The sequence below is a fragment of the Dermacentor andersoni genome, chromosome 1 (genome assembly GCF_023375885.2).
Source record: "Dermacentor andersoni chromosome 1, qqDerAnde1_hic_scaffold, whole genome shotgun sequence".
Lineage (NCBI taxonomy): Eukaryota > Metazoa > Arthropoda > Arachnida > Ixodida > Ixodidae > Dermacentor > Dermacentor andersoni.
In genome coordinates, this window is record NC_092814.1 from 248,352,459 (window position 1) to 248,363,627 (window position 11,169).

At 47.7% G+C, this 11,169-nt stretch overlaps 1 pseudogene; it reads left to right on the forward strand.

The window, feature by feature from the left end:
- Positions 1–5,687: 5,687 nt before the first annotated feature.
- LOC126547632 (uncharacterized) lies at positions 5,688–10,172 on the forward strand (annotated as a pseudogene).
- The last annotated feature ends 997 nt before the right edge of the window (positions 10,173–11,169 follow it).

Consider the following 11,169-nt stretch of genomic DNA (forward strand, 5'->3'; position numbering starts at 1 on the left):
GTAATGAACATGATACAGATACTCCAGGATGAATAACAGGATGAACCAGGAGCAGATGGAATAACCCCCGATTTAATCAGAGATGGAGGAGACATCATGCTTGAAAAGCTGGCGGCCCTTTATACGAAATGTCTCACGACTTCAAGGGTTCCAGAAAACTGGAAGAATGCAAACATTGCACTAATCCACAAGAAAGGAGGCATTAAAGAATTGAAAAATTATAGGCTCATTAGCTTACTTTCAGTATTGTATAAAATATTCACCAAGATAACTTCTAATAGAAAAAGGGCAACACTTGACTTCAGTCAACCAAAAGAATAGGCTGGCTTCAGGAAGGGATACTCTAGAATGGATCACATCCATGTCATCAATCAGGTAATCGAGAAATCTGCAGAGTACAATCAATCTCTCTATATGGCTATCATAGATTATGAAAAGGCATTTGATTCAGTAGAGATACCAGCAGTCATAGAGGCATTATGTAATCAAAGAGTACAGGATGCATACGTGAATATCTTGAAAGATATCAACAAAAATTGCACAGCTACCTTGGTTCTCCTCAAGAAAAGTAGAGATACCTATAAAGGAACGAGTCAGACAAGGAGACACAATTTCTCCAATGCTATTCACTGCATGCTTGTAAGAAGTATTCAAGCTATTAAACTGGGAAGGCTTAGGAGTGAGAATCAACGGCGAATATCTCAGCAAACTTCGGTTTGCAGATGACATTGTCCTGTTCAGCAACACTAGGGATAAATTACAACAAATGATTGAGGACCTCAACAGAGAATGCGTAAGAGTGTGGTTGAAGATTAATATGCAGAAGGCAAAGATAATTCCCAATAGCCTGGCAAGAGAACAGTGCTCCAGGTTTCAGGACCATGTAATAAGGCTGCTTTAGGCAACCAAGTCCCTCGTAAAGATGTCTGAAATCCTTCAAAGGACCATATACAGAAGCCGCGTTCACAGCATCCACAGTGCGGTGAATCAGTCCCAAGGACTCACTGGCTTCTAGTTCCAGTATGGGCTGGCGACCATTTTTTACAATAAAGAATTTCAACGGCGTCGGGACATTTCCAACACGCACAATTTCCGACACCGTCCCAAAGTACGTTATGACACCACCGTTATACGCCCGCAGCACTGTGCTCGTCGGCTGTAGTTCACGTGATGGTAACTTACAATAGACTGAAAACGGCAAAAGGCTGGCTTGTGATCCCGTGTCTATGTTGAAGGAAATTCCCTGACCATTAACTTGAGCTTTTACAGTCTACTCATTCGTTTTTCCACCTTTACTGCAGACATCTAGGATATCAAAGTCGCCGTCTTGAAGTTTGTTGATTTCACTCACTTCTCTCGACTTCCTACAGCATATAGCAAAGTGATTGACAACTTGGCACACATAGCATCTTTTTCCAAATGCTGGGCACTGCTTCGTTTTGTGCTTGCGGTTACACCGCCTGCACTGCAATTGTTCCCCGCCGACCTTTCTCTCGTTTGTGCGCCTTGAAATGGCATCAACGTAGCCGTCTGCTTTGCGCCACACCTCATTCTGTTGTGCGACTGACCCTGCAATTTTGCACATTTCTTCCGCTTTCAGTAACGTCAACCCTTTCTCACGAAGCATCTTCTCCCGTAGCAATTAGCATTGTTGGTACCAAAGACAATTTGGTCCCTTACCAGTGAGTCGTGCGATGCTCCAAAGTTTCACTGCGAGGCTTGTTTCTTTAAGTCACGTAGAAAATTTTTCGAACGGTTCTCCTTCCGCTTGGGTCCTCGTGCGAAACAGGTATCTTTCATGCACTTCGTTGGTCACCTCTGTGCAGTAGGCGTCGAACTTTTGTATTAAGGTCTTGTAGTCATCCTTGCTCTCGTTAGGCTCGAACTTGAAATTGTTGAATACATCGAGCGCCTCGTCACCCGCGATGCTCAGCAGGAGTGCAGCTTTCGAAGCCTCACTTTTTGGCTGGTCCTTCACTTCTGATGCTTGCAGGAAGAGCTCAAACTTTTGCTTGAAACGTTTCCACGATGCCGAGACGTTCCCTGCCAGACGCAGGGGCTCCGGTGCCTGCAGCCGTTCCATGCTCGTACTCCACCGCTGCCGAAGCTAGAGCGTAGTAGCCACTTCTGACACCATGTATCCGTCCCGCGAAGGACGTGACAACAGCAAGATAGCCAGAACAAGAAGAACGCAGGTTTATTGGGAAGTGTTGCTTTTATAGCCGACCAAGTGATAATGGCCCGACCGAAGCACGCATGTCAGGAACAGGCGCACTGTCATGCATGCGCTTAATACAGGTGTTTTGCCAGGTTTTGGGATGAGTACTGCGAGAGCAGTCTTCTAAGGCAATGGAACGGTTCCGTTCTTCCAAATTTCATTAATTTCCTCTGTGAGGTATGCGATTGATTTATCATCCAGATTTCGCAACGTCTTATTGGAGGTGCCATCCGGCCCCAGTGCGGATATACCGCTTAGTCCATGTAGAGCCCTTCGAAACTCCTCAACGCCAAACTAGTTAGAGATATAAAAAGACAATACTGGACCAACTAGATTGATATAACTAAAAGGACAGGGAGAGCAACGAGGGGCTATCTCAAAATAACTAGCCTGCACTAGGGAAAGAGAACGAACTATTCACGCAGTCTGCCAAACTGTACGATATGCTATCAATCTGCAAATGTCACGCAGAGACATACAACCTATGAGTGAGTGATGAAGGGCGTGAGTGGACCTGAGTATGAATGTGAGTGAGCGCCGGTGAGTGCGAGCAGACGTGAATATGAACGAGAGAGAGAGAGAGAGAGAGGTTATTTGATAAGCAAGGAGGTTAATCAGGACTACGCCCGGTTGACTAACATGAACTGAGGAAGGGGAGTAAAAGATCAACACAAGGAGATAAAGTCCAGTGTTGATGTCGTCGACGTGAAAATTCTCAATGTTGTGTCAAAAACGGTTGCTCAGTTCGGCTGCCTTCAGAAATCGCAACAATTCTTTGGTGGTCTTCTGCAGCTGTGATTTACGGGACCATGGTCTAAAGGTATTGTCCAACAAGAAATATTTTCCGCCTAGTTGGTTTAGAGCGGTGAGGAGGACAAGCCTTTCATTTATTAAATACGGGCAGTAGCAAAGAAGGTGTTTCACATTTTCTTCGCCACCACAGGCATTGCATTCGACGTTATCGGTCATTGCAATTAAGAATGAGCATGCATTGGTGAATGTAACGTCCGACGTAAGCAACGCAGTACTGTTTCTTCACTACGGAGAAGATCATGTAACAGACGCAGTTGATTGCATGCGAGCGTGAGTAGACGTGAGTATGAACGCGAGTGAGTGCATATCCCGAAAAAATATTGACGAGCGAGTGAGTGTTGGCTTATTCAGCCGACCTATGATACCAATAATCGAAACCCGCCGTGGTTGCTTAGTGGTTCTCGTGTTGGGTTGCTAAGCACTAGGTCGCGGGATCGAATCCCGGCCGCGGCGGCCGCATTTAGATCACGGGTGTTTTCGCATTTCGATGGGGGCGAAATGCGAAAACACCCGTGTACTTAGATTTCGGTGCACGTTAAAGAACCCCAGGTGGTCAAAATTTCCGGAGTCCCCCCCCCCCCCCTCCCCCCCACTACGGCGTGCCTCATAATCAGATCGTGGTTTTGGCACGTAAAACCCAATAATTTAAATTGTTAAACAATCGAAATTTAATGTTATACTGTTACAGAAGGCATACAAATATACACAGCCATTTTTGTCAGTGGTGTCACCGAGTGTGCGGCACCTCGAGATATATGTCCACCCTTAATTGTGCTCCCGCTTTATCTTTGATTATCATCCATACTGAGCAATGCCTTATGAGACGTGTAAGCGTGTGAAATTAGGTATTTGCAAGCTTATATTTCACGGCTATAGCCAAATTATAAGGTCAGCTTCTTTCTTTCTTAAAAAATGACACATTGCAATTTAGCACTATAACATTGCAGACATTTGAAAAAAAAAAAGAAAACTTTGCCGTGAGGAAGTTCTCCGAGGCGGTGGCCCTCTTATAATTTGTTTGTTTTTGTATGTTTCCTTTCCTTTCTTATTTTTTTCTCATCTAATTTGTAACACTTCAAAAGAATAGGTAATCGTTTCAGCACGCAATTCTTGGCCAACCCCCCAGCGTGCGAGGCCACCACAACCACCACCACGAGGCCACAACGAGGCCATAACACGAGGCCGCCGCCACCGCCACCGCCACCGCCACCACCACCACCACCACCACCACCACCACCACCACCACCACCACCATCATCATCATCATCGGTGGCCCTGTTCCTTTCTGCTCGCTTTTACTTCAGTTTTAACTGGTTTGTTTCCATTGCGCCTGGACTTCATTGCTCTAGAATTCAGGGAGAAGAAGTGTAGCGACCTACGAGCCCACTGAAGCTAGGTACGAAGCCTTTGCCTTTTCCCTCGGAGTGTCTCCAACCGCTACGGCGGTCGGCAGCCGAGAATGGCGGCACGAGTCCTGTGACCGCCAGCGTGTTTTGAGGCACATGAGTGCATCGCAGGAACGCGTCCACGATTCTGCCAACACACACCATGTGCATGACATCATCAAGCGGGCACGGCTAGTCTTTGAATATCAAGACACTGTCGGCCCGCATCCGGTGACCATGGTGGAACCCAGCGAAGGTGAGAGAAAGAGACCTCGTCTTGATGAGGCACCCAATCTCGAGAATGACCGTACTTCAAACTATGACCTAAGCGATTATGAAGCCATTGAGTGCGATGAAGAACCTTTCAAATTCGTGACCTACAAAAAGAAAAGAAGTGAAGGAGTGTGGCGGTGTTCCGACCATCAGAAGAAGGGCACAATTTTTGGCAAGCAAATCCAAGTCATGCTGCATCAGAAATTGTCTCGGCGGCAAAGGAAGAAGTTCAAACATTCCGAGCAAACAGAGACGGCAGTTTTTCAGTGAGCGTTACCTCAGTGGCATCTGCGAAAAACCTGCTTTTACTGCACGAAGTCGCAGGACTTAAGCCCTACATTCCGGCTTCGTACACTCGAAATATCGGAAAGATTCGTCACGTGCCACTTCAGTACATTGAAGGGCAATTGCTCGAGCTTTTGAAAGATTTTGGAGTAACATCAGTCCGCCGACAAGCAAGATACTACTGTTAGCGGAATCGGAAGCCAAGGCTGGCAACGTAGAGGAGTGATGGCGGCCGCGAACGAAGGCAGTCGTCACGCTGTCTTGAACTCTTCTTTTTTCTTTTATTTATCTATTAAAGAGCGCCCTTCGTTAAAATCTGTGTGTCTGCGAAGAAATTCCTAACATCTCAGAAGTGGGATACACCAAAACCTTCGTGGTGAAGCGATCCTGCATGCCGATGTCGTGGGATTACGTCGACGGTGGTGATGCTCGTCGACTTTTCAACGGACGCTGCGTTGGTGCCGTCTTCGTTAGGTACTGACCGTAAAAGGGACCCTTTGTGTTGCCTTGAAAAAAGTGCGTGCGGACGCTCTGTGTGACGTCTACGAGACGCAACGGTACCGTCTTCGTGAGGTACCGACATCGAAAACGTGAGTCTTTGTGCCACCTCAGAGACGAGTGTGCGGACGCTCTGTGTGACGTCGTAAGCCTAGACACTCAGCTGGAGGAGAAAAACTGTGTACGCCTAGGGAGACGCCTAGACAACCCCGAAGATGGCAGACGGCGGCGGAATTCACGAAAACCAAATGATGCAAGCTCTGCTGGGTCAAAACCGGGGGTTACTGGAGCTCCTCGAGAGGAAACCTGAAGCGTTCCACGTTATGCCGGACCTGAATAAAGCTATCCACGATTTCGATGGCGAGGGCTCATCCCACGAAGCTGTGGCGTGGCTGAAGAGTATCGATTCCATGGCGGTCCTGCACGGCTGGCCGGAAAGCTTCAGACTAGAAAACGCCAGGCTTCACATGAAGGGGCCTGCTCGATTTTGGCTTCAGGCCCGTGTCGATGACCTCACTACGTGGGAGGAATTCAAGATTGCCTTCAAAAAGTCATTTGTGGGCCAGACAAGCACGGCCGAAAAGTGGAAGCAAATGCAGGAAATAGTCCAGATGAGGGGAGAGTCCATCACGGCATACTTTCTCGAAAAGACCTTGTTATGCAAGGAATTGGACCTCGGTAAGCAAGATACCAAGGAGCGAATTTTGGTGGGGCTGCTGTTTAGAGACGCATGCATCTCCATGACGGCGAAGGAACACAAGGAGGAGGATGAATTGCTGGCAGACTTGCGAAGACTGGAGCGAATAAGCGAAGCTAGAATGCAGAAGTCACCAGGGGCCAAGCCACAAGGTGGTGATCCAAGTGCCACGACACCTCGTGCCAAGCCTCCGACCTCAAGATCTTGGACTGTCGCGCGTCCACCTGAGCAAGTGATCACAAATGCATGTGTCACAGACCAAACAAGTGGTGGGGGACCACCGAAGAAAACGCCAGAGCAGCCCAAGCGTGATCAAGCGGAGCGAAAATGCTACAGTTGCGGAAGGTATGGGCACATAGCGAGAGACTGTCCAGAAACAAACCCTGTTGGTAACTTCGTGGTGAATGAGAATCCAACAAGTGACAAGAATCCAACAAGTCCATCAAAGTTCCTGAAAACTGCGACCATCAATGGAACTCACCAGCTCTCGGTGATGATTGACCCGGGAAGTTCAGACTGTATATTGCGTCATCAAGCGGCTGAAAAGTGCAGCCGACAAGTTGTGTGCAGGGCCCATGACTTGTATGGGTTTGGGAACACCGACACATCTACAGTTCGGTCTATCGGGACCTCGGAGGTGGACACAGAAATCGATGACGTGGTATGCCGCAAGGTCAAGGTAATTGTTGTCAACAACAGTGCCTTGCCCGTGGACATGCTGGTTGGTAGAACCTGAACGGAACAAGACCACGTTGCACACGTACGCATGGGAGATGAACTCACGATTGGCTACCGAGATGATCTTCCATTTTGTAACATCGACCATGCCCAGATGAAGCCTTCCAAGGAACCACTTAGTGTCAAGGAAACTACTGAGCTGCCCAAAAGAACTGTGTGTTGGCTGACAGTGGAGACCGGTAAGAGTGAAGGAAATCTGATCTTACCTAGTGGGCCTGGTAAGGGAATGCTACTTCACTTCAAACACGGAAGGGTTAAGATACCCATGTTGAACGACAAGGATGAAGACCAACAGCTGATCAAGGGAAGTTTGTTGGCTCACGCTGAACTGCTTTCAGTGAGTGAAGGGCTAACCCCCGTGAAAGCTGTGCCTCAGCCGAATCCCATTGATCGTAGCATGCTGAACGAATACAGGGACTGCTTTGCACTAAATTTGTCAGAGTTGGGATTTTGTAACCAACTGGAAATGACTATCACAGAGTATTCCGGAAGCACTCCAGTCAGCTGCAAACCGTACACGACTAATGCAGAGGAAAGAGAAGCAATCCAAGAAATTTTCAAAGAGTGGAAACCGACTGGCATTGTAACCGAAACATCCTCGCCATACGCTAGTCCAGTGCTACTCCTGAAAAAGAAAAATGGGGAAAATCGTCTAGTCATGGATTATCGACGGCTAAGCTAAATAGCCAGACGGTGCCAGAACAGTTTCCCTTGCCAAACATTGATGACCAGCTGCAATGACTGTCCGGAGCACGAATGTACTGTGTGTTAGGCTGTGCAAACGGATACCTTGAACTTCCACTGAGTGAGGAATCGAAGGCCAAAACTGCATTCATCATGCCTGATGAGACCGGGCAGTTTGAACGTATGGTGTTCGGGTTGAGAAACGGTCCTGCTGTATTTCAACGCCTAATGAACAAGGTCCTCGGATCTCTGCGCAACACTGTAGTATTGTGTTACATAGACGACTTGCTGATTCCAGCCAAGGACTGGGAAGACTTGCTGGTTCGGCTCAAACTTCGAGCTGCTGGTCTAACCCTTAAGCTATCCAAGTGTGTGTTTGGAAGTGACGAACTCAACTAAGGTTTCAAGATTGTGAAAGGCTACCTTCAGTCAGGTGAAGTGAAGCAACAAGCTATATTGGACGCTAGCACGCCAACCGATGTTCAGTGTCAAGAGATTTCTGGGCCTGACAGGAATTTTCGGACGGTTCATTTCACTATGCTCTGAAGGCAGAACCACTTATTTCTCTGACCAAGAAAGACACAAAGTTTATATGGGGAGTGGAGCAACAGGAAGCTTTCGACCAGCTCCAAAGAGAACTGACAGAACCTCCGGTTCTGAAGTTGTATGAACCTTCGGCTCCAACAAAACTCCACAGTGACACAAGTAAACATGGACTTGCGGGAATGATCCTTAAAAAAGATGAGTCAGGACACTGGCACTTGGTGTTTTGTGTCAGTAAACGCACCACTGAGGCTGAGAAGAATTACTATGCGAGAAAACTGGAGCTGATGGCAATAGTCTGGAGTATGGAAAGACTTCGTCCATTCCTCCTAGGCATTCCGTTCATGCTGGTAACAGATTGCCAAGCAATTGTGTATCTGAATGCGCATAAGACTCTTAAACCACAGATAGCAAGGTGTTTCGACTTACTCCAAGAGCATGACTTTGAGGTGAAGCACCAAGCAGGTGAGAAAATGGCACACGTAGACTATTTGAGTCGTGAATCCGTAGGAGCGCCGCAGGACACGCTCGATGAGGTTGTCGAGACAAGGATCGAAGTGTGCCTTGCCTTGAGTTTAGAGGATCAAGTTGTCATCCCCCAACGATCTGATGCGGACTTGGCTAACCTCGCACGAATTCTCGAGAAGCCAATCAAGGAAAGGACCAAGGAATAAAGTGTCAAGGTCAGAAATCTACTACTGAAGGATGGAAGGCTGTTTTATGTAGGAAAAGACGGGCTTTTCGTGATGCTTAAGAGCATGCGTAAAACACTTTGTCAAGTTTCACGACTTACAGGGACATTTTAGTACAGACCGAACAGTGACGAAAATCAAGGAACTTTGTTGGTTTCCTCGGATGAAACGCCACGTGGACCAGCACATCCATAGGTGTTTCGAGTGTCTGCTCACAAAGATTCCAGGAGGGAAGAAACCTGGACTTCTCCACCCGATACCACCTGGGAAGAGACCATTTCAAGTTGTACACGTGGACCATGTTGGTCCGTTTGTGAGAAGTTCTAAGAAACACCAGTGGATCTTGGTGTTGGTGGACAATCTGACCAAGTTTGTACGTCTCAACCCCGTGCGAGACACCTCAGCGAGAAATGTACTACGGTGCAGGCAGAGTTTTATAACCGAGTTCGGACTACCGGAGCGCATCATCTCAGACCGTGGTTCCTGTTTCACGTCCCACGGCTTCGAAGCCTTCTGTCAGGAAAATGGTGTGGCTCACACACTGAACTCTACTCACCTACCGAGGGCTAACGGTCAGGTGGAGCGTGTAAATCGAACTCTGGTACTGTGTATTATGGCTACAATCAAGGACCCGACTCACAATGACTGGGATCAGAACATCAAGGAGTTATAGAGCTACCTAAAGACTGCATACAATGCCTCAACAGGCACTAGCCCTTTCAGGCTTCTGCGTGGATATCAACCAAGGATGCAGGATGGTGTCCTCACATGGCTAAACACAGAGAATAACTAGTGGGTATGTCCGGAACAACTTCAAGAGATGGCTCAAAAGAGAATAGTGAGCCAGCAAGAAAAGTCGAAGCAGTACTTCGACAAGCATCACTTTACAGCGGACAAGCTGAGTGTTGGAGACATAGTGGTCGTGCGCTGCGTTCCAGAGCACACCGGCGCCCCAAGAAAACAAAGAAGTTCAGAGGTCCGCTGACTGTGATTGAAATACTCCCAGCGGACACCTACAGAGTGACCGAGATGAACGGAAAGAAAAGGGTCTACTCGACTACCGCCCACATCAGCCAACTGAAGAGATGGGGTCGAAGATGCCAAGAACTGTCCGACCAATCAAGCACCGACAAGGAAGACAGCGTGCCGAGACGTAGCACGCGTGTGTCCAAAAGACATTTGTATCTTCGGGACTATACCGTGTAAACTGAGGACAGTTCGCTGTCAGAATGGCCGAGTGTTAGCGGAATCGGAAGCCAAGGCTGGCAAGATAGAGGAGAGATGGCGGCCGCGAAGGAAGGCAGTCGTTACGCTGTCTTGAACTCTTCTTTTTCTTTTATTTATCTATTAAAGAGCGCCCTTCTTTAAAATCTGGGTGTCTGCGAAGAAATTCCTAACACTACAGCCTGGAGGATGACACAGTTGAATCGCGCTCTTTGCACAGTGTAAACCTTCACTTCAGAGATGATAAGTCAATGCCACAGAGAATCCACTTGGGCTTCACCAGCCACCCGGTAGAAGAATACCTTGGTCCTGCCTTGAGGTCTTATAACTGTCAGAGTTGTGGACACTTGGCAAAAAACTGTCGTGGGAGACATCGATGTAAAATCTGCTCTGAGAAGCATGAGTATGCTGAGTGCAAGTCTGTGAGACAGCCTAAATGTGCAAACTGTGCGGGTAATCATACGGCTTCTTTTTCAGGATATCATCAGAACAAGGCCGCATCCATGCTATGCAAACACGAATTCATGAGAAGAAACCACGACACAAGGAGCCTCTTCCGAATCTTGATGCAGTGAGCCCAGCGATTAATCGCCAGTTTACATCAACTGAACAAAGATCAAAAGAACCATCGTATTCGTCGGCATTAAAGCAGCAAGCTGTGCAAGGGCCTCAGAGACAGCGGAGTCATCATTCTGCTACGGCCACTGAAGACCACGCATCACAACAATATCAGCGACCTAACCAAGGACAACCTCTGCGATCACCTCAGACGGCGACTGGAACCTCCACATTCCAGGATAACACCGCGCCACTCAGTGTTGGACAGATGATTCTACCTATGCTGTTTGATGCAGTTCGAGCAATTGTCACAGCTCTACCTCAGGCGAACAAGCTTCCAGAGGTAAAGGCACTGTTGTCTATGGAGCCATTAATGAGCCAGCTGTCCACATCAATGGTACTAGATGGCAATCATGAATAGTCGTTACGAAAATGTCGCAATATTTCAGTGGAACGCTAATAGCCTTCGATACAAATCTGCTGATTTTTGCAAGTTAGTTGCACAATACAGCTTCCCTGTATTGTGCATGCAAGAGGCTGAATTAGGTGATGATTTACGTC